The sequence below is a fragment of the Loxodonta africana genome, chromosome 1 (assembly GCF_030014295.1).
Source record: "Loxodonta africana isolate mLoxAfr1 chromosome 1, mLoxAfr1.hap2, whole genome shotgun sequence".
Classification (NCBI taxonomy): Eukaryota; Metazoa; Chordata; class Mammalia; order Proboscidea; family Elephantidae; genus Loxodonta; species Loxodonta africana.
The window spans coordinates 81,754,665-81,778,279 of NC_087342.1; the positions used below are offsets into that span (position 1 = coordinate 81,754,665).

General features: G+C 39.2%; 1 non-coding gene across 1 annotated transcript; it reads right to left on the minus strand.

Annotated features, from left to right (window-relative positions):
- Nucleotides 1-6,674: 6,674 nt before the first annotated feature.
- Nucleotides 6,675-6,746, minus strand: TRNAP-AGG (transfer RNA proline (anticodon AGG)). The gene has a single exon. It is a non-coding gene; the product is annotated as a tRNA-Pro (tRNA).
- Nucleotides 6,747-23,615: the final 16,869 nt, after the last annotated feature.

Genomic DNA, 23,615 nt, shown 5'->3' on the forward strand with positions numbered 1-23,615 from the left:
AAAGTAACAGTTCCAGAACAGCAAAAGAGAAAGAAATTAGTTACTTTTGCCTTTCAAAATGTGTAGGTGGACTTGAACATAGGTACATGAATTGAGATGACTCCCTCCTCAGCCTCCAGCCCTCAGCCACCAAGGTCAAATACAAATCACAATGAAACACACCTTAAATGGCCTGGGAACAAAGCCAGTTGATTAAATTAGATTGGGAAAATATGAAAAATTGTAAAAGTCAAATGAAAACTTGGAATATTCAAAGAAACTTTATTTCAATTAGTTATGTTTTATGATGTACAGGCTAAAAATAATTTCTAAGACCTTTTAGGTAACTTAACCCAGCACAAATTAGTGATGTTGAATTGAGTTAATAGATACTGTCATTATTTAAGCTTATATCTTTTTGCTTTTTATACCACAAGAGAAAGGATGTATATATATTTCTGTGTGTGTGTGTGTATTTGGGTCAGCTAATGAGTGAGTTCATTTTTGCCACTTAAAGGGATATACTATAAGAGATATACAACAAAGACAACCTTTAAAAGTTTATTAAAAAAGAAATTTATTTGATATGGTCAAAAGTTTTATCTATCTAAATTTAATGGTTTAATTTATGAGGTTTTAAGAGATTTTATAGCATATAAAACAAAGAATTAGTTTTCTTGCTGTTAAAATAAAATTTTCTTTGATTTCTGAGTTAAGGAGTTAATTTATTAGTGTAATCTGGCTCTAAAACAAAGGTTCTGTCTCTAACTAGAATAAGATTCCTGAGTCAGAAAACAAGCTACGTGGCTTTGAGGGGCGGGGAGGGGGGGGGGGAAGCTAAGGTTTTATTTTGAGATCTTTGGTTAAATAACTAAAGTATTATTTCATAGTAACTTACGATAAACTCCTGACAAGTCTGAAACTTTATGAAAGGCCACAAAATTTTTATAAGGGAAAAGTGCTAAAAAGGTTTATTTAACACGTTATAAATTACATTTTATTTTTTTTAACATGTTGTTAAAATCAAGAGACGTGCTGATTCTCTTTGGGTTAAAAACTTATATCTTAGTATTTCCTCTTGTGTTTTTGTCTATCTTAGACAACAAATGAATAATATTATGTCATAATTTTATTATTTCTTAATTTCAAACTTTGTTTTTTAAATCTAACATCATCAAAGTCAATAGTTTCACTGGAGAATTCAAATCAATTAGCTCTGAAGTTATTTTTTATTACTATTTATTACTGAATTTTTTTTTTTTTATTACTATTCAGGTACTTAGAGACTTGATAATCTTGGTATATTCTTAGTATAACCTGACTATATGGTTTTATGTCTCAAGATTATTATGTGTTACACCTGAAGTTCGTTAAAAATACAGTTAATGGCTATATTTAGAAAAATTTTTTATCTGAAGTGTTTTTTTTAACTGCTTTGGCCTTTACACTATGCTTGTAATTAATTTCTCTCAGGTCTTTCACTATCAAGAGTTATGTTTATAAATTAATCATGGTCATATTAAGTTTTCTCATCTGCAGATAAGTTTTTACTTTGCTGATTTTCTGAAAATATTTGACCAGAATATCTCAACAAAAAAGATGGATTATATTGAACTTGTAAAAAAGACTGTAACTAGACTCAGTCAAGATTTCCAGAACTCTAAGAAGCTGAGGATTTTATAGACTGTGGTCGATCTAGAACACTTGCAACGGAAGTTAACAACAACACTGAGTAAACGAAACGATACTATAGGTTTTATGTGAGAATATCTCTGATGTTTTAAGGTCTTTCTTTCTGGAAATAATATTTTACAGTTCTACTTTCTGGATATAAGAAAGCATTTTACTCTTTTCTCCTAAATTTTCTACCTAATGCGTTTAGTTATTTTAACTCTTGAATTAGAAGTTCCTGTTGGTAAACTTAGCAAAGTTGTAAATATCATAACCAGAAAAGTGTCTGAAATTTGACCTATGATTTTACAAATTAGAATAGCATTAGATTTTCTATTAGCTCTCTCAAGGAAGTTTGTGCCTTAATAGGCAAATGTTGCTGTATTTATATTAAAACACAATCATAGGTTTTGCAGAATGTGGTTGCTACAGAGGCACAAGAAAACTAATTACTGATGCTGCTTATGCATAAATGAACACCTCATGAGGTTTGTTTCCGTGGTTCAAAGACCTTAGGGTCACGGTTTCATTCATTGGTTATTTTAGGCGAAGGAGGGAATGATTTAGGAAACAATATTGGAATCATTATTCCCTGTCCTTGAACACTGAGAATGTGACCCAGCTGAAGTTGGGCTCACAGAAGGACACATCAATTGGGCCCTGAGATAAAGACAATATAGAGAGTAATCTTGGAAAATATCTTTTAGGGAAACTTTCACGTAAGCCAGAACACAGAGCTCTTTCCACTCTTATCTTTTTCTGTTAACATATAGTGAATAGAAATTTGTTGCATTAGTGAAGACCCTCCTGACTGCCGTTACTGAAGCCTGTACCAGCCATCATCAAGAAATATAATTTGAAATGTAGGATGACAGTTTCTACCGTGAAAAGGTGAAACTTTCAATGGTTTCAGCCTTTTGTAATGTAAATATATACTGATGACTCTGCAACCTTCCTTAGACTTTGGACAGACAGGGCTGCAGCAGCATGCTTGCCCATTTTCCCATTCTTGTTTATTCTGTAATATTCTCTGGACTAGGGCAGACACGGCTGGGAATCGTGCTTGTCCATCTTCCCATTCTTGCTTACTCTGTAATATTTCCTTGGACTTGGGCAGACATTAGCTCTGGCAGCATGTTCTTCTGTTTCTCAACTTTTGTCTTTTTGAATATATGCTGAATACAGCTTTCTTTTTGCTTTACTGAACTTTGTGATGTTTTGCCCCCTACAACAACAGAAAAACCTTTCCCTGCTTCTTCACATATGCCTACCTCCTTTTGATGTTAACTGAGTTTTCCAGTAAATGTTTTAATTAAAGACTTAAAATAAGGAGGAAAATGGAGTGAGGAAATATAGGAAAATTGATACTATGGAATATCAATTGGGAATGTGTTGATTCTACCTATTTCTTCTACTTCCGTTTTAGGAAGGCTCCTAAATTCCTTACAATCTTCGTTCCCTTGTCCAGTGTCTAAGTCAGTCGCTTCTCCAAAAAGACTCTGAATAGGCAGCTGTCCATTCTCTGTTTTGCCCAAGTACCAGTAGACAAATTGGTGGGCATATGATGGGCTTTTCTGCTTCCACTCGGTCCTTTGGCCCAGAAAACGCAAGACACTAAAGAAAACTGTCCGCGGGGACCTTCCACCACCCCGTTTTCTGTCTTTCTGTCTCTTTAAAAACAGTACAAATGGGAGACAAGAACCACCTATTAATGTGCACCTTTTTGATTCCAGTGATTCCCTTAGAATCCGGTTCTTCATTTCTCCCCTTTCTGAAAGTCTTCCTTCCGTTGTCAGAGTCACCTTAGGGGATGTACAGGCTCACAGCCTGTGAATGGAGGAGCATTCAAGGCAAGCCACAGGGTTGTTTTTGCTTTCTATGTGTTCAGGAATGGCATGGAAAATACTAGGAGAACTAAATCTGTATGCCTTCAAAAAAAAAGAGGTTGCGGTCTAGTGGATTCCGATAGTGACACCATAGGACAAGACAGAATTGCCGTCATAATGTTTCCAAGATGCTGCCAGTGGCATTCTGCTTAGTAGCCAACTTCTTAACTACTGTACTACCCCAGGGCTCCATACCTTAAACAGTGGGTTTAAATAGTGTTGGGAGAGAGAAAAATTCTGGAGATGCCAGGGATCCAACCTTGGACCTCCTATATGCAAAGCATGCACTCTACCACTGTGCTACATCCCCCATGTGGGGAGGCTTTTGTTAAACGTTTTCTACACTTAAGTTTTATTACAATCCTAAAGCCTTGGAATATAATTCTTGCATTAACAAAAGAAAAAAAAAGGATAATTAAGTACACGAAAACAAATCTGCTGAAACCCGGGATTGCAAGGGACCTTTAGATCTTCAGGCTAAGGTTCTCTCAACTGAGCTATTTCTGCTGCTTTGAGCATGATTTTTAGATATACCTTCAAAGTATTGCTTAGCCTCTTCATTTACAAAACTCTCCCCCACCTCCAAGGCTAGAGGGGACTTAGTTGGATATTTCCCTTGCTGCATGTGACAGGCTGGAGTGGGCTGTGGTTGGATAGACCCCGTCTTCTACACAGGTTAGAATCTGATAAAATCCTTGTTGGTTAAAAAAAAAAAGTTAGGCTGTGATAAAATAGTTTCCCTTGAGGGCAGAACTGCCTCATAGTACCCTATAAGATAGGTACTATGCCCCTATAGATTCTCCATGGCTGTAATCTTTACAGAGACAGAGAGATAAGAGCAAAATAAACAAGTCAAGCAGAAGGAAGGGAAACAGTAAAAATAAGAACAGAAATAAATTAAATTGAAAATAAATAAAATGGAGAAAATCAATGAAAGAATAAGTTGGTCCTTTGAAAAGATGAATATAATTAAGAAGCCTCTAGCAAGACTGACAAAAACAAACCAACCAAAAAAAAAAAAAAAAGGAGGAAAACACCAAGCATCAGAATCCGGAATCAAACAGGGGTATCACTATAGGCTCTACACACAAAAGAATAATAAGGCAATACTATAAACAATGCTACACACATAAATTTCATAACTTAATGGAAATGGACCAATTCCTCAAAAAACTCAAACTGCCACTCCTCACCCAGTGTGAATATGTATTTTCAATAGTATGGTATTAAGGATATTTGATTTAGTAATTTTAAAACTCCTCCACCCAAAAAAATGTCACCAGGACCAGAAAAATTAATTAGAATATTCCAACAAATATTTAAAGAGTTAACACAAACTATGCACAATCATTTTCAGAAAATAGAAAAGGAAGGAATACTCTTAATTCATTTTATGAAGCCAGTATTACTCTCCCCACATGCAGCTCTCACTTTTTCCTACTGTTTTCTTAAAGTGCCTGTAAAGAGCAAGTGGATAACAGGAAGAAAAGAGCTAACACATGAAATGACTACATTACCTCCGTTGATAAAATGCACCCTAAAACAAATAAATAATTGACCCCAGGAACACGACTAACCAGAGGCCAATCAGACTTGGAAGCCAGGCTGTCTCTCTCCTGAGTACCTCCTATGGATATTTTCTTAGAAAAGAAAATTGAGAAGGATATCAAAGATGGAAGTGCTGTGAGCAAGCATCAAATTCTGTGTCTTCCTAAATACTCTTTGACTCAACAGGAGCACATACAGAGATAGAGACAGTTTTGAAACCATAAAGCATTAGAAAGTTACTAGTAGTGGACTGGAAATTCTTAGAGGTTTGCTGGTCACACAAAGCAGATGTGATAAGATTGACCCTGAAGGAACAGAGGCAGTGGCTGTTCTTTACAAAGAAAGCATTCAGTATACTTGTGATCCACTCACCTTTTGTTTGTAGTAGTCCCCCACTAAGGACGGTGTCCCAAGTCAATTCTTATGTAAGTCGAATATCTTTTTTGTTTGTTTGTTTTTGTTATTTTTGCTTTTTATTATCAATGTTTTTATAAATTTGTCCTTTATTTTCCTGGGTTTGAGGAAAATATAACATAAGAGAATATAACATATGAGAATATAACATAAGCAACATTGTAAAAAAAAAATTTTTTTTTTTTTTAGGACATATTACTAACGACAAGGTGTAAAAAAAAAAAGGCGGTGGTAAGTGCGGTTCCTTGCAGCTCAAACACAGCTTAAGTCCTGAAGTATCTGGATCCATTTTCCTTTTTGACAGAAAAAAAACTTTCGCTGCTTCTTCACATGGGCCTGCCTCCTTTTGATGTTAACTGAGGTTTCCAGTAAAGTTCTATTACAAGATTAAAAATAAGGAGGGAAATGGAGTGCGTGAGAAATACAAGAAAATTGATATTATGAAATATCAGTTGGGATGTGTTGATTCTAGTTATTTCCTCTACTTTCGTTTTAGGAAAGCTTCTAACTCCCTGACAGTCTTCATTACCTTACCCAGCGCCCAAGGCACTCGCTCGCCTAAAACGACTCCGGATCTACAGCCGTCCATCTCTAATTTTTAGACCGAGCACCGGTAGAGAAATCGGTGGGCATGCGATGGGCTTCTCTGCTTTTGCTCCGTCCTTTGGCCCAGAAAACACAATGCAGGAGAGGAAACTGCCCGCGGGACCCTTCCCCCATCCCCTTTTCTGCCTTTCGGTCTCATAGTACAACTGGGAGCCGCGGTGAACCACCTGTTAATGTGCATACTTTTATTTCGGGTGTTTCAAGTGATTCCGCTGGGATCCGGTAAAGTCTTCCTTCCGTTGTCACAGTCTTCTTAGGCGATATACAGTCTCACACAGCCTGTGAATGAACGAGTGTGCATGAGTGGTATGGAAAATACTGCAACTAAATCTGTATGCCTTCAAAAGAAAAAAAAAGTTGCGGTCGAGTGAATTCCGACTCATAGTGGCGCTATAAACCCAAAAACCAAACCAAACCCATTGCCGTCGAGTCGATTCCGACTCATAGCGACCGTACTGGACACAGTAGAACCGCCCGATGGTTTCCAAGGAGCGCCCGGAGGATTCCAACTGCTCACTTCTTGGTTAGCAGTTGTAACAATTCATCACTACGCCACCAGCGTTCCAAAATGGGCTCGTCCGGGATTTGAACCCGGGACCTCTCGCACCCTAAGCGAGAATCATACCCCTAGACCAACGAGCCACTTGGTTTCTTACCCGTAAGGCTCTAATGAAGTATTTTCCCTTGAGGACAAGCCATTGTGAAGAACAGAGCACGATTTTAAAGTCCTAACTTTTCCCGCTCCCTTTGCTGGAAGAACCAGGAGATTTTTCTTTGAAGGTCAGTGAGAATGTGGTGATGCAACTCAAGGTAAAACTCACAAAAGTCTGAGGCGCCCCCTAAAGCTGGGCCTCCAGGAGTTTTTCTCTCTTAAGCGAGTCTGCTCTCCGTCTCCAGCAATAAACAATTCTAACTCTGGTACCAGCTGCAGTGACCATTTCGACACCTAGTAAGCAGCGATTCTCTGTATCAGCCTGTTTGTTTCTCATTTTCAAGTTGTTGGTTTGCCCTGTGATCTCAATTCTCTGATGTATCTATAAAGAGCTGTGAATTTTGCCACTTTTTTCTTGTCTTGAGGATGGGAGAAATGATTTCCAAGTTCTTTACATGCCAGACTAGAAACCAGAAGTCATTAATTTTTAATCGATTGCTTGATAATGTTTTGGATACATCAGTTTAATAAAGTATATTGTTAAAATTAAATTCATATGCTTATTTTTAGTCGTTTAATGTGGCTCCTGGAAAACTGGAAATTGCATAAGTGTCCCTCATTTATGGCTTGCATTATATTTCTGTTAGACAGCACTGGCTAGAGAAGATGGTACCTGAGTAGGTGTTGTCCTGGGAGAACCACTAGGCAGAGAGGACAGAGTAGGACCTACCCACATTTATGTTTCATATCTCACATGGACATGGAAATGTGGTCACATGCATGATCTCCTTCAATCTTTATAGCACCCAACTTTACATAGCAGTCATTGGCCGCATTTTTAAGATAATGAATGAAGGCTAACTACATTTCGGTAATTGTCCTGTGTCTCCCACCTCAATAGAATGTAAAAGGATCCTTGCTTATTTAGGCAATAAAACACTCTATGATACTCTGTCCAATCAAGTATTTCTTAAATAAAATGTAATCGTCTGAGCTGAGATGCACTGTATGACCTAACAGATAAAGTATCTGCTCCCCAATTCCTGTGCAGTCAACATCCCTATCCTCATGTTGCTTCTCACTTTGTACCAATTTTCCTTTTGCAGCTTGATGTAGTTTCTGAGGTTGGAACACTGTAGGTTATTTTCTCCTGACAGTGTCCCAGTAGTTTCCAGTGGAAAACAGATACCGGCTGTGTAAGCAAAACACTGAAAAGTAGAAGAAGAAGAAGAAAGCACATTACCTGTTATTCCTGATAAAGAATGACAAGAAAGAGTTTGATGTTAGAGTGGGAAATATGGAATATTTATACATGAGTCTTGATGACTCCACTGCCATTTGCTTTCATTGTTCAGAATTCTAGTTTCCTCCTAAAATGTTCAGCAGAATTTTTCATATAGAAATGTTTATTTTTGTTCTTTCCTTAAACAGAAATAATTTGAGATTTGGAAATTTCAAACAGGGGTGTAAGGCTGTAGGGCTGTTAGCAGCAAGAAAATTCAAGATGTTCTTAAAATTGTTTAAAAATTCAAAGACGTTCAACAAATTTCCTTATTCCAGCAATTTAATAATGGAGTGGACTCAAGATTCAAACCCAAGTTTTTTTATCACAAAAATTTTTCTTGCATACACCACATCCACGTTTGTACACTCATACAGTACAGTGATTCTTTTTCTACAGGACTTTAAACATTTCTTGCAATTAAAACCATCCCCTTCTCCCCCACCTCCCCATACATAACATGAAAGTGGAAAAGAATCACAAGTATAACAAAAAGGCATTTCTTTTAAGTTGATCCCGAATCATAGGGACTCTATAGGACAGGGTAGAACTGCGTCATAGGGTTTCCCCTATAATACAGGATACACTTGCCTCTATAGAGTCTCCGCAGCTGTAATCATTATGGGACCTGACTGCCATGTCTCTCTCCTGGTGGCTGGTGGGTTCAAACTACTGATCTTCCAAGCACTTTATAAGTGCACCATCATGTAGTATATTAGAATTTCTTACCCCACAATTTCCATAGTAGAACCATCCCATAGGGTTTTCTAGGCTGCAATATTTACAGGAGCAGCTCTCCAGGTCCTCCTCCTGCAGAGCAGCTAGATAGATTGAATCACAGGCCTTTATGTTAGCAGCCTAGCTGGTAACCATAGTGCCACCAGGGCTCCTGGTGTTTTTCCTTTTAATTTTAAATAAAATATTCAACACTTCATGGGAGACGATATCAATATGGAAATAAAGGAGAGGACGACAAAAATATATATGTATACAGCCTGGCTGAATTTGCTAAAATCAGTAAATAGTATAGTGACATATATAGGAATATATACATGTATATAGTGACATATATTGGAATATATACATGTATGTATATTTAAAAAAATTCTCGGCTGCATGGATTTACCACTCTTACTTCTATTACAATCTCCAAGCTGGGATGCAATCGTTATATAAGAAAAGGGATGGTAATAATTATGCAAAGGTCAACAAAACTGCCAAAGCTCAGGATTGAACAGGGGACTGTAGATTCCTCAGGCTGACACTCTCCCAGCCAAGCTATTTCAGCTATTTGAGGAGAGGATTTTTAGTAATCCTTTCAAAGTTCTGTTTTACCTTTTTACTTACAAGGCTCGTGTGTTTTTAAATACTGAATCTCTTTCAATATTATCTACTCACTCTCCCAAAATTATATGGGCTCTGTTGCCACTCATGTCTGAAAAATGCGATCCAATTATTGGGAACCTTTGATGGGTTCGTAGAGGAGGAGGAGGGTGAGGAAGGAGAGAAATCGTTAAAAGGGGAAGAAGCTTCTGTACCTGGTAAACTCTGGCTGTTCCATGCTCCGAATGCTGCTCAGAAAACAAATGGAATTCCAAATGAAATGCAGGAGTCTGTTCTTTTTCTCCTCCCTCAGTCCTTTGTTTTCCGTCTTGCTCTTCAATGACACTGGAAAGAGGTACAGAGGATTATTGAGCACCTTAATGTGGTGGTGGCCTTCTTGCTTCAGAGTAGAAATGGGGAAACATTTAAAGGCAATGCACTGAATAATTTGTATATTTCCATATGAATCCATAAAACCTGTTTTCAAAAGGAGAAAAGAAAAGAAATGTTGGGAACTATAAACAGCAGATGAGTTGTATGGTTTCCAGCCTCCTCAAGGAAAGGACACACTCCCATTGAGCTACACCTCTCTCACTACAGGAGGGTCATGAAGATCCACCTTGAAATATTACCCCGCATTTCTAGGAAGTCTTTGCAGATCTGAATCTTGGCCAGAGAAATGCTCCACTGTTTCAAATCCCACTGGACCTCCCAATATGGTTGCATCAGAACAAGCAAGACCAGAAGGAACAGGCTCACTTGTGCTCTATTTTGTGGTTACTGAGGAACAGAAAAAATAGAAGAATTGAGAGAAATTAAAGACGTCCTTGGACAATCTATTAACCATCTTCATTAACAGACCGTTTTGTGTTCTCAGTTGAGACTCTGTCAATTAAAAGACAGAAGGCTGAGGACCTACCCACTTATTCTTTCTACCCATTCCCGGTCTGACTCCCCACATCAGCCTCAGCTGGCAGTACTATTTAGGATAAATCACTATACGTGAAGGCACATCTTTCCCAAAATCCTCTGGCCCAGGAAATAGGGAAGGGCATCTCTTAAGCAATCCTTTCCAAACAGAAAGTTGAGAAAATCATTAGCGTCCCTGAAAGTAAAGGTGTGAAAGACAGGGCTCAATTGGGAGAGTACTAGACTAAAGCACTAAAAGTACCAGATCCTTTCCCAGGGTTGGAAACGTCCTCAATTTATGTCAAAATGATGTCTCCTTCCTGCACCAAGTCACCTGGCAACAAATACCCTCCAATACTCACTTTCTCTAGTAAATTTTCTAAAGGCCTAAGACTAGGAGAGTTGGAACTGCGTGCCTCCAACCTTCTTTGCCTTCCCCAGTGTTACAAACAATAAGACTAAAGAGCTCAACTATTTACTGAGTGAGAGATGTTTGCAAACCACTGTCAGTTCTAGAGAAACTGCTGCAATTTTCGCAAAGCCTCTTTTTTTTTTTTGGCTTATGTACTGTTTACAATTTTGTGATAAAAGAGAATGTACATTTGGTACAGTAGTTCAGAAGACCAAGTCACATGGAATACAGAAAATCCTAGAGATACAGGTCTTGCGAAAAAGAAACTTTTAGGCTAGACATCTACCATTTTTTACTTCAAAGTGGGCAAGGTCTTTGGGAGAACAAGAAGGAGCATTCTGGAGGGATGAATGAGGTTGATTTACAGGGGGATATTTAAGGATAATATAAATGTCCAGAAGTCTTGGAGCACAGTCCAGGCTTTGGAAAATTATTTCATTTATATCACCGTATCTCAGTATTTTAAGTCTTTCTATTTTTTATAATTTTTATTGTGCTTTAAGTGAAAGTTTACACATCAAGTCAGTTTCTCACACAAAAATACATATACGCCTTGCTATATACTCCCAATTACTCTCCACCAATGAGTCAGCCCCCTGTCTCCCTCCGTTCTGTCTTTTCGCATCCATTTCACTAGCTTCTAACCCCCTCTACTCTCTCATCTCCCCTCCAGACAGGAGATACCAACATAGTCTCAAGTGTCCACCTGATCCAAGAAGCTCACTCCTTGCCAACATCCCTCTCCAATCCATTGTCCAGCCTAATCCCTATCTGAAGAGGTGGCTTCAGGAATGGTTCCTGTCCTGAGCCCACAGAAGTTCTGGGGACCATGACAACTGGGGTCCTTCTAGTCTCAATCAGGCCATTAATTCTGGTCTTTTTATGAGAATTTGGGGTCTGCATCCCATTGCTCTCCTGCTCCCTCAGGGGATCTTTGATATGTTCCCTGTCAGGGCAGTCACCCGTTATAGCTGGGTACCATCTAGTTCTTCTCATCTCAGGATGATGTAGTCTGTGGTTCACAAGGCCCTTTTTGTCTCTTGGACTCGTAATTACCTTGTGTCTTGTGTCTTGGTCTTCTTCATTCTCCTTTCATCCAAGTGGGTTGAGACCAGTTGATGCATCTTAGATGGCTGCTTGCTATGTTTAAGACCCCAGACGCCACTCTCCAAAGTGGGATGCAGAATGTTAATAGATTTTGTTATACCAATTGACTTAGATGTCCACTGAAGCCACAGTCCCCAAACCCCCGCCCCTGCTAAGCTGGCCTTTGAAGCATTCGGTTTATTCAGGAAACTTCTTTGCTTTTGATTCAATCCAGTTGTGCTGACCTCTCCTGTATTTTGTGCTGTCTTTCCCTTCACCTAAAGTACTTCTTATCTACTGTCTAATTAGTGAATGCCCCTCTCCCACCCTCCCCTCCTCCCCCTCTCATAACCACAAAAGAGTGTTTTCTTCTGTTTAAACTATCTCTCAAGTTCTTATGATTGTGGTCTTATACAATATTTGTGCTTTTGCAGCTGACTAATTTCACTCAGCATAATGCCTTCCAGGTTCCTCCATGTTATGAAATGTCTCACATATTCCTCACTATTCTTGATCGATGCATACTATTCCGTAGTGTGAATATACCATAATTTATTTATCCATTCATCTGTTGATGGGCACCTTGGTTGCTTCCATCTTTTTGCTATTATAAACAGTGCTGCAATAAATATGGCTGTGCATATATCTGTTCATGTAAAGGCTTTTATTTCTCTAGGATATATTCTGAGGAGTAGGATTGCTGGATCGTATGGTAGTTCTATTTCTAGCTTTTGAAGGAAGAGCCAAATTGATTTCTGAAGTGGTTGTACCATTTTACATTCCCACCAGCAGTTTATAAGTGTTCCAATCTCTCCACAGCCTCTCCAACATTTATTTTGTGTTTTTTGGATTAATGCCAGCCTTGTTGGAGTGAGATGAAATCTCATTGTAGTTTTGATCTGCATTTTTCTAATGGCTAGTGATCGCAAACATTTTGTCATGTATCTGTTAGCTCCCTGAATGTCTTCTTTAGTGAAGTGTCTCTTCATATCTTTTGCCCATTTTTTAATTGGGTTATTTATCTTTCTGTCGTTGAGTTTTTGCAGTATCATGTAGATTTGAGAGATCAGGTGCTGATCAGAAATGTCATAGCTAAAAACTTTTTCCCAGTCTGTAGGTAATCTTTTTACTCTTTTGGCAAAGTCTTTGGATGAGCATAGGTGTTTGATTTTTAGGAGCTCCCAGTTATCTATGGTTTCTTCCACATTCTTAATAATGTTTTGTATACTGTTTGTGCCGTGTATTGGGGCTCCTAACCTTGTCCCTATTTTTTCTTCTGTGATCTTTAGCATTTTAGATTTTATTTTTCGGTCTTTGATCCATTTTGAGTTAGTTTTTGTGCATGGAATGAGGTATGGGTCTTCTTGCATTTTTTTGCGGATGGAGATCCAGTTATGCTAACACTATTTGTTGAAAAGACTCTTTTCCCCATTTAACTGTTTTTGGGCCTTTGTCAAATATGAACTGCTCATACGTCAATGGATTTATGTCTGGATTCTGAATTTTGTTCCATTGGTCTATGTATCTCTTGTTGCACAAGTACCAGTCTGTTTTGACTACTGCGGCGGTATAATAGGTTCTATAATCAGGTAAAGTAAGGCCTCCCACATTGTTCTTCTTTTTCAGTAATGCCTTATTTATCCGGGGGCCTCTTTCCCCTCCATATGAAGATGGTGATTTGTTTCTCCTTTCATTAAAGAATGTCCTTGGGATTTGGATCGGAATTGCATTAAATGTATAGATGACTTTTTTTTTTTTTTTTTTTTTTAAATTTTTATTAAGCTTCAAGTGAACATTTACCATTCCAATCAGTCTGTCACATGTAGGTTTACATACATCTTACTCCCTTCTCCCACTTGCTCTCCCCCTATTGAGTCAGCCCTTACAGTCTCTCGTTTCGTGCCAATTTTACCTTCTTCCATCTCTCTCTATCTTCCCATCCCCCCTCCAGTCAAGAGTTGCCAACACACTCTCCCGTGTCCACCTGATTTAATTAGCTCGCTCTTCATCAGTATCTCTCTCCCCCCCACTGACCAGTCCTTTTCATGCCTGATGATTTGTCTTCGGGGTTGGTTCCTGTCCTGTGCCATCAGAAGTTCTGGGGAGCATTGTCTCTGGGATTCCTCTAGTCGCAATCATACCATTAGGTGTGGTCTTTTAATGAGAATTTGGGGTCTGTATCCCATTGGTCTCCTGCTCCCTCAGGAGTTGTCTCTTGTGCTCCCTGACAGGGCAGACATCGATTGTGGCCGGGCACCAACTTGTTCTTCTGGTCTCAGGATATTGTAGGTCTCTGGTTCAAGTGGCCCTTTCTGTCTCTTGGGTTCTTAGTTGTCGTGTGACCTTGGTGTTCTTCCTTTGCCTTTGCTCCCGGTGGGTTGAGACCAATTAATGTATTTTAGATGGCTGCTTGTTGGCATTTAGGACCCCAGGTGCCACAATTCAAAGTGGGATGCAGAGTGTTTTCATAATAGAATTGTTTTGCCCATTGATTTAGAAGTCCTCTCAAACCAAGTTCCCCAGACCCCAGCCCCTGCTTCGCTATCCTTTGAAGCTTTCATTTTATCTCGGAAACCTCTTTACTTTTAATCCTGTCCAATTAGGCTGACCTTCCTTGTTTTGAGTGTTGTCTTTCCCTTCACCCAAAGCAGTTCCCATCTACAGATTGATCAATAAAAAGCCCTCTCCCTCCCTCCCTCCCTCCCTCCCCCCTTTGTAACCACAAAAGTATGTGTTCTTTTCCGTTTTTTCTATTCCTCAAGATCTTATAATAGTGGTCTTATACAATATTTGTCCTTTTGCAACTGACTCATTTCGCTCAGCATAATGCCTTCCAGATTCCTCCATGTTATGAAATGTTTCAGAGATTCGTCACTGTTCTTTATCGATGCGTAGTATTCCATTGTGTGAATATACCACAATTTATTTACCCATTCGTCCGTTGATGGACATCTTGGTTGCTTCCAGCTTTTTGCTATTGTAAACAGAGCTGCAATAAACATGGGTGTGCATATATCTGTTTGTGTGAAGGGTCTTGTATTTTTAGGGTATATTCCGAGGAGTGGGATTTCTGGTTTGTATGGTAGTTCTATTTCTAACTGTTTAAGATAACGCCAGATGGATTTCCACAGTGGTTGTACCATTTTACAATCCCACCAGCAGTGTATGAGAGTTCCAGTCTCTCCGCAGCCTCTCCAACATTTATTATTTTGTGATTTTTGAATTAATGCCAGTCTAGTTGGTGTCAGATGGAATCTCATCGTAGTTTTAATTTGCATTTCTCTAATGACTAATGATCGAGAGCATTTTCTCATGTATCTGTTGGCTGCCTGAATATCTTCTTTAGTGAAATGTGTGTTCATATCCTTTGCCCACTTCTTGATTGGGTTGTTTGTCTTTTTGTGGTTGAGTTTTGACAGAATCATGTAGATTTTAGAGATCAGGCGCTGGTCTGAGATGTCATAGCTGAATATTCTTTCCCAGTCTGTAGGTGGTCTTTTTACTCTTTTGGTGAAGTCTTTAGATGAGCATAGGTGTTTGATTTTTAGGAGCTCCCAGTTATTGGGTTTCTCTTCATCATTTTTGGTAATGTTTTGTATTCTGTTTATGCCCTGTATTAGGGCTCCTAGGGTAGATCCTATTTTTTCTTCCAAGATTTTTATCGTTTTAGTCTTTATGTTTAGGTCTTTGATCCACTTGGAGTTAGTTTTTGTGCATGGTGTGAGGTATGGGTCCTGTTTCATTCTTTTGCAAATGGATATCCAGGTATGCCAGCACCATTTGTTAAAAAGACTATTATTTCCCCAATTGACTGACACTGGTCCTTTGTCAAATATCAGCTGCTCATACGTGGATGGATTTATATCTGGATTCTCAATTCTGTTCCATTGGTCTATGTGCCTGTTGTTGTACCAGTACCAGGCTGTTTTGACTACTGTAGCTATATAATAGGTTCTGAAATCAGGTAGGGTGAGGCCTCCCACTTTCTTCTTCTTTTTCAGTAATGTTTTGCTTATCCGGGGATTCTTTCCTTTCCATATGAAGTTAGTGATTTGTTTCTCTATTCCCTTAAAGTATGACATTGGTATTTGGATTGGAAGTGCGTTGTATGTATAAATGGCTTTTGGTAGAACAGACATTTTTACTATGTTGAGTCTTCCTATCCATGAGCAGGGTATGTTTTTCCATTTAAGCGTGTCCTTTTGAATTTCTTGTAGCAGAGTTTTATAGTTTTCTTTGTATAGGTCTTTTACTTCCTTGGTAAGATTTATTCCTAAGTATTTTATCTTCTTGGGGGCTACTGTGAATGGTATTGATTTGGTTATTTCCTCTTCGGTGTTCTTTTTGTTGGTGTAGAGGAATCCAAGTGATTTTTGTATGTTTATTTTATATCCTGAGACTCTTCCAAACTCTTCTATTAGTTTCAGTAGTTTTCTGGAGGATTTCTTAGGGTTTTCCATGTATACGATCATGTCATCTGCAAATAGTGATAGCTTTACTTCCTCCTTACCAATCTGAATACCCTTTATTTCTTTGTCTAGCCTAATTGCCCTGGCTAGGACTTCAAGTACGATGTTGAATAAGAGCGGTGATAAAGGGCATCCTTGTCTGGTTCCCGTTCTCAAGGGAAATGCTTTCAGGTTCTCTCCATTTAGAGTGATATTGGCTGTTGGCTTTGCATATATGCCCTTTATTATGTTGAGGAATTTTCCTTCAATTCCTATTTTGGTGAGAGTTTTTATCATAAATGGGTGTTGGACTTTGTCAAATGCCTTTTCTGCATCAATTGATAAGATCATGTGGTTTTTGTCTTTTGTTTTATTTATGTGATGGATTACATTAATGGTTTTTCTGATATTAAACCAGCCTTGCATACCTGGTATAAATCCCACTTGATCAGGGTGAATTATTTTTTTGATGTGTTGTTGGATTCTATTGGCTAGAATTTTATTAAGGATTTTTGCATCTATGTTCATGAGGGATATAGGTCTAAAATTTTCTTTTTTTGTAATGTCTTTACCTGGTTTTGGTATCAGGGAGATGGTGGCTTCATAGAATGAGTTGGGTAGTATTCCGTCTTTTTCTATACTTTGAAATACCTTCAATAGTAATGGTGTTAAGTCTTCTCTGAAGGTTTGGTAGAACTCTGCAGTGAAGCCATCTGGGCCAGGACTTTTTTTTGTTGGGAGTTTTTTGATTACCATTTCAATCTCTTTTTTTGTTATGGGTCTATTTAGTTGTTCTACTTCTGTATGTGTTAGTTTAGGTAAGTAGTGTTGTTCCAAGAATTTATCCATTTCTTCTAGGTTTTCAAATTTGTTAGAGTACAATTTTATGTAGTAATCTGATATGATTCTTTTGATTTCATTTGGTTCTGTTGTGATGTGGTCCTTCTCGTTTCTTATTCGGGTTATTTGTTTCCTTTCCTGTTTTTCTTTAGTCAGTCTAGCCAATGGTTTATCAATTTTGTTAATTTTTTCAAAGAACCAGCTTTTGGCTTTGTTAATTCTTTCAATTGTTTTTCTGTTCTCTAATTCATTTAGTTCAGCTCTAATTTTTATTATTTGTTTTCTTCGGGTGCCTGATGGATTCTTTTGTTGCTCACTTTCTATTTGCTCAAGTTGTCGGGACAGTTCTCTGATTTTGTCTCTTTCTTCTTTTTGTATGTGTGCATTTATCGATATAAATTGGCCTCTGAGCACTGCTTTTGCTGTGTCCCAGAGGTTTTGATAGGAAGTATTTTCATTCTCGTTGTTTTCTAAGAATTTCCTTATTCCCTCCTTGATGTCTTCTATAACCCAGTCTTTTTTCAGGAGGGTATTGTTCATTTTCCAAGTATTTGATTTCTTTTCCCTAGTTTTTCTGTTATTGATTTCTAGCTTCATTGCCTTGTGGTCTGAGAAGATGCTTTGTAATATTTCGATGTTTTGGATTCTGCAAAGATTTGTTTTATGCCCTAATATGTGGTCTATTCTAGAGAATGTTCCATGTGCGCTGGAAAAAAAAGTATATTTTGCAGCAGTTGGGTGGAGAGTTCTGTATAAGTCAATGAGGTCAAGTTGGTTGATTGTTGTAAGTAGGTCTTCCGTGTCTCTATTGAGCTTCTTACTGGATGTCCTGTCCTTCTCCGAAAGTGGTGTGTTGAAGTCTCCTACTATATATGTGGAGGTGTCTATCTCACTTTTCAATTCTGTTAAAATTTGATTTATGTATCTTGCAGCCCTGTCATTAGGTGCGTAAATATTTAATATGGTTATGTCTTCCTGATCAATTGTCCCTTTTATCATTATATAGTGTCCTTCTTTATCCTTTGTGGTGGATTTAAGTCTAAAGTCTATTTTGTCAGAAATTAATATTGCTACTCCTCTTCTTTTTTGCTTATTGTTTGCTTGATATACTTTTTTCCATCCTTTGAGTTTTAGTTTGTTTGTGTCTCTAAGTCTAAGGTGTGTCTCTTGTAGGCAGCATATAGATGGATCGTGTTTTTTTATCCAGTCCGTGACTCTCTGTCTCTTTATTGGTGCATTTAGTCCATTTACATTCAGCGTAATTATAGATAAGTAAGTTTTTAGTGCTGTCATTTTGATGCCTTTTTATGTGTGTTGTTGGCCATTTCATTTTTCCACATGCTTTTTTGTGCTGAGACGTTTTTCTTAGTAGCTTGTGAGATCCTCATTTTCATAATGTTTAACTTTGTGTTTATTGAGTCGTTACGTTTTTCTTGGCTTTTTTCTTGAGTTATGGAATTGATATTCCTTTTTGTGGTTACCTTTTTATTTACCCCTATTTTTCTAAGTAAAACCCTAACTTGTATCCTTCTATTTCGCCTTGTATCACTCTCCATCTGGCAGTTCAATGCCTCCTATATTTAGTCCCTCTTTTTGATTATTTTGATCGTTTAGCTATTGATTTCCATGATTTCCTGTTGTGTGTATTATTTTGTTTATTTATTTATTTTTTAGAATTAGTCTTAATTTGTTTGTTTTTGTGCTTTCTCTGTTTGAGTTGCGTTGATATCAGGACGTTCTGTTTTGTGACCTTGTATTGTGCTGGTACCTGATATTATTGGTCATCAGGCCAAACAATCTCCTTTAGCATTTCTTGCAGTCTTGGTTTAGTTTTTGCAAATTCTCTAAACTTGTGTTTATCTGTAAATATCTTAATTTCTCCTTCATATTTCAGAGAGAGTTTTGCTGGATATATGATCCTTGGTTGGCAGTTTTTCTCGTTTAGTGCTCTGTATATGTCGTCCCATTCCCTTCTTGCCTGCATAGTTTCTGCTGAGTAGTCTGAACTTATTCTTATTGATTCTCCCTTGAAGGAAACCTTTCTTTTCTCCCTGGCTGCTTTTAAAATTTTCTGTTTGTCTTTGGTTTTGGCAAGTTTGATGATGATATGTCTTGGTGTTTTTCTTTTTGGATCAATCTTAAATGGGGTTCGATGAGCATCTTGGATAGATATCCTTTCTTCTTTCATGATGTCAGGGAAGTTTTGTGTCAGGAGTTCTTCAACTATTTTCTCTGTGTTTTCTGTCCCCCCTCCCTGTTCTGGGACTCCAATCACTCGCAAGTTATCCTTCTTGATAGAGTCCCACATGATTCTTAGGGTTTCTTCATTTTTTTTAATTCTTTTATCTGATTTTTTTCCAGCTATGTTGGTGTTGTTTCCCTGGTCCTCCAGAAGTCCCAGTCTACATTCTAATTGCTCGAGTCTGCTCCTCTGACTTTCTATTGCGTTGTCAAATTCTGTAATTTTATTGTTAATCTTTTGGATTTCTACATGCTGTCTCTCTATGGATTCTTGCAACTTGTTAATTTTTCCACTATGTTCTTGAATAATCTTTTTGAGTTCTTCAACAGTTTTATCAGTGTGTTCCTTGGCTTTTTCTGCATTTATCCTAATTTCATTCGTGATATCTTTAAGCATTTTGTAAATTAGTTTTTTATATTCTGTATCTGATAATTCCAGGATTGTATCTTCATTTGGGAAAGATTTTGATTCTTTTGTTTGGGGGGTTGGAGAAGCTGTCATGGTCTGTTTCTTTATGTGGTTTGATATGGACTGCTGTCTCCGAGCCATCACTGGGAAACTAGATTTTCCAAGTAGTCAGCTAAAAAAAAATGCAGTCAGATCCCTATCTGAATTCTCTCTCTGGCTCCGGGTATTCGGATGTTAATGGGCTCGCCTGGGGAGGGTGAGGGAGGGATCTGAGAGCTAGGAGTGTAGCACCACAGAATATAGAGCTGAACACCACGTTCACGCTCCGCCCCCGTTTGCCAAAATCCGGGCTGGACGGGTCCCTGGCTAGGACACTGCTTTCCTTGCTCGGAAACCAGTCCCTTCCTCCTGGGGACTTCCTCCGGTGCGCGGCACCGCTCGTGGGCACTGGGTGGGCGTTTCCCGCACGAACGGGTGGGCCCGCCCCCAGGGTCTATTCAGGGCAATAAAAATGGACTCCGTGCTCACGCCCCGCTCGTGCGCGCGCCCAAGCCCCAGCAGGACGGAACCCCGTCTGGGACGCTACTTTCTGCGCTTCGGGACCAATCAGTTCCTCCGCACGGCCAGGTGGGCCCGCCCCCTGGGTCAATTCAGGGCGATAAAAATGGACTCCGCGCTCACGCCCCGCCCGCGCGCGCCCAAGCCCCAGCAGGGTGGCACTCTGTCTGGGATGCTACTTTCTGCGCTTTGGGACCAATCAGTTCCTCCCGGGGACTTCTCCTTCCAGTGTGCCGCACCTCTCGCGCAAACTGGGAGGGCGTCACTCGCACGACCAGGTGTTCCCGCCCTCTGGGTCAATTCAGGGTAATAAAAATGGACCCCGCGCTCATGCCCCGCCCGCGCGCGCGCGCGTGCCCAGATCGCAGCGGAATGGCTCCCCGTCTGGGATGCTGCTTTCCCTGTTTTGAGACCAGACACCTCCGGGGATTTCTCCCTCTGGTGTGCCGTGCCACACGCGCGGACTGGGTGCGCGTCCTCCTGCACGAACGCGTGGGCCCCGCCCTGGGGTCACCCCAGGGAAACACAGCTGACCCCCCCCCGCGCGCGCCCCGTCGGCTTCTCGCCTAACTCCCGGCGGACAGCAGGGCACCCCAGCTGGGACGCTGTTCTCCCCCCTCTCAGATCAGTCACTGCCTCCCGGGTGTTTCTCCCTCCGGCTGCGCCCCTACGCCGCCCGCGCCAACCTGCTAGGCTTCCTCCCGGGATGGGTTCGGGGGGGAAGGGGTGGGCCCCCTTTCTGTGCCGTCTGCCCCCCTGGGCTCTGCCCCAGATCGAGCTCCGAAGGTCACCTGCCTGGTGCGCTGGCTCCTAGTTCTGAAAACAGTCGCTGTCTGCCCGTATTTGTTCGTCCTCCGTCTCTAAGTCTGTGCTTGTTGTTCAGAGTTCATAGATTGTTATGTATGTGATCGATTCCCTTGTTTTTCCGAGTCTTTGTTGCAAGAGGGATCCGCGGGAGCGTCCACCTAGTCCGCCATCTTGGCCCCCCTCCTAGATGACTTTTGGTAGAATAGACATTTTTATAATGTTAAGTCTTCCTATCCATGAGCAAGGTATGTTCTTCCAGTTATGTAAGTCTCTTTTGGTTTCTTGCAGAAGTGTACTGTAGTTTTCTTTGTATAAGTCTTTTACATCTCTGGTTAAGATTTATTCCTAAGTATTTTATCTTCTTGGGGGCTATTGTAAATGGCATTGATTTGGTGATTTCCTGTTCAATGTTCTTTTCGTTGGTGTAGAGAAATCCAACTGATTTTTGTATGTTTATCTTGTATCCCGATACTCTGCTGAACTCTTCTATTAGTTTCAGTAGTTTTCTTGAGGATTCATTAGGGTTTTCTGTGTATAAGATCATGTTATCTGCAATAGAGACACTTTTACTTCTTCCTTGCTAATCTGGATGCCCTTTATTTCTTTACTTAGCTGAACTGCTCTTTCTAGAACCTCCAACTCAATGTCGAATAAGAGTGGTGATAAAGGGAATCCTTGTCCGGTTTCCAATCTCAATGGGAATGCTTTCAGGCTCTCTCCATTTAGGGTGGTATTGGCTGTTGGCTTTGTATAAATGTCCTTTATTATGTTGAGGAATTTTCCTTCTGTTTCTATTCTGCTGAGAGTTTTCATCATGAGTGGGTGTTGAACTTTGTCAAATGCCTTTTCTGCATCAATTGATAAAATCGTGTGATTCTTGTCTTTAGTTTTATTTATGTGGTGGATTCCATCAATTCTTCTTCTAATGTTGAACCATCCCTGCATACATGGTATAAATCCCACTTGGTCAGGGTGAATTATTTTTTTGATATGTTGTTGAATTCTATTGGCTAGAAATTTGCTGAGGATTTTTGAATCTACTTTCACGAGGGATATAGGTCTGTAATTTTCTTTTCTTGTGGCGTCTTTACCTGGTTTTGGTATCAGGGAGATGGTGGCTTCATAGAATGAGTTTGGGAGTATTCCGTTCTTTTCTATGCTCTGAAATACCTTTAGTAGTAGTGGTGTTAACTCTTCTCTGAACATTTGGTAGAACTCTGCAGTGAAGCCGTCCACACCAGGGTTTTTTTTTGTTGGGAGTTTTTTGATTATCTTTTCAATCTCTTCTTTTGTTATGGGTCTATTTAGTTGTTCTACCTCTGTTTGTGTTAGTTTAGGTAGGTAGTGTGTTTCTAGGAATTCATCCATTTCTTCTAGGTTTTCAAATTTGTTAGAGTACAGTTTTTCATAGTAATGTGATTGGATTCTTTTAATTTCAGTTGGGTCTGTTGTAATATCACCCATCTCATTTCAGGTTATTTGATTCCTCTCCTGTTTCTCCTTTGTCAGTTTGGCCAGTGGTTTGTCAATTTTGTTGAGTTTTTCAAAAAACCAGCTTTTGGTCTTGTTGATTCTTTCAATTGTTTTTCTGTTTTCTATCTCATTTAGTTCAGCTCTAATTTTTATTATTTGTTTTCTTCTGGTGTCTGTGGGTCTCTTTTGTTGCTCTCTTTCTATTTGTACAAGTTGTAGGGATAATCCTTTGATTTTGGCCCTTTCTTCTTTTTGGATGTGTGTATTTATTGATATAAATTGGCCTCTGAGCACCGCTTTTGCTGTGTCCCAAAGGTTCTGATAGGAAGTGTTTTCATTCTCATTGGATTCTCTGAATTTCTTTATTCCATCCTTAATGTCTTCTATAATCCAGTCTTTTTTGAGCAGGGTATTGTTTAGTTTCCAAGTGTTTGATTTCTTTTCTCTGCTTTTCTTGTTACTGATTTCCACTTTTATAGCTTATGATCAGAGAAGATGCTTTGTAATATTTCACTGTTTTGGATTCTGAAAAGGCCTGCTTTATGACCTAATACATGGTCTGTTCTAGAGAATGGTCCACGTGCCCTGGAAAAGAAAGTATAGTTGGTTGCTGTTGGGTGGAATGTTCTGTATATGTCTACGAGGTCAAGTTGGTTGATTGTGGCATTTAGATCTTTCGTGTCTTCATTGAGCTTCTTTCTGGATGTCCTGTCCTTCACCAAAAATGTTGTGATGAAGTCTCCTACTATTATTCCTGAGCTGTCTATCTCAGTTTTCCATGCTGATAGAGTTTGTTTTATGTATCTTGCAGCCCTGTCATTGGGTGCATAAATATTTAATATGGTTATATCATCTTGGTGTATTGTCCCTTTAATCATTATATAATGTCCTTCCTTATCCTGTATGATGGATTTAACTTTAAAGTCTCTTTTGTCAGAAATTAGTATTGCCACTCCTCCTCTTTTTTCATTGTTGCTTGCTTGATATATTTTTTTCCATCCTTTGAGTTTTAGTTTGTTTGTGTCTCTAAGCCTAAGGTGTATCTCTAGTAGGCAGCATATAGACGGATCT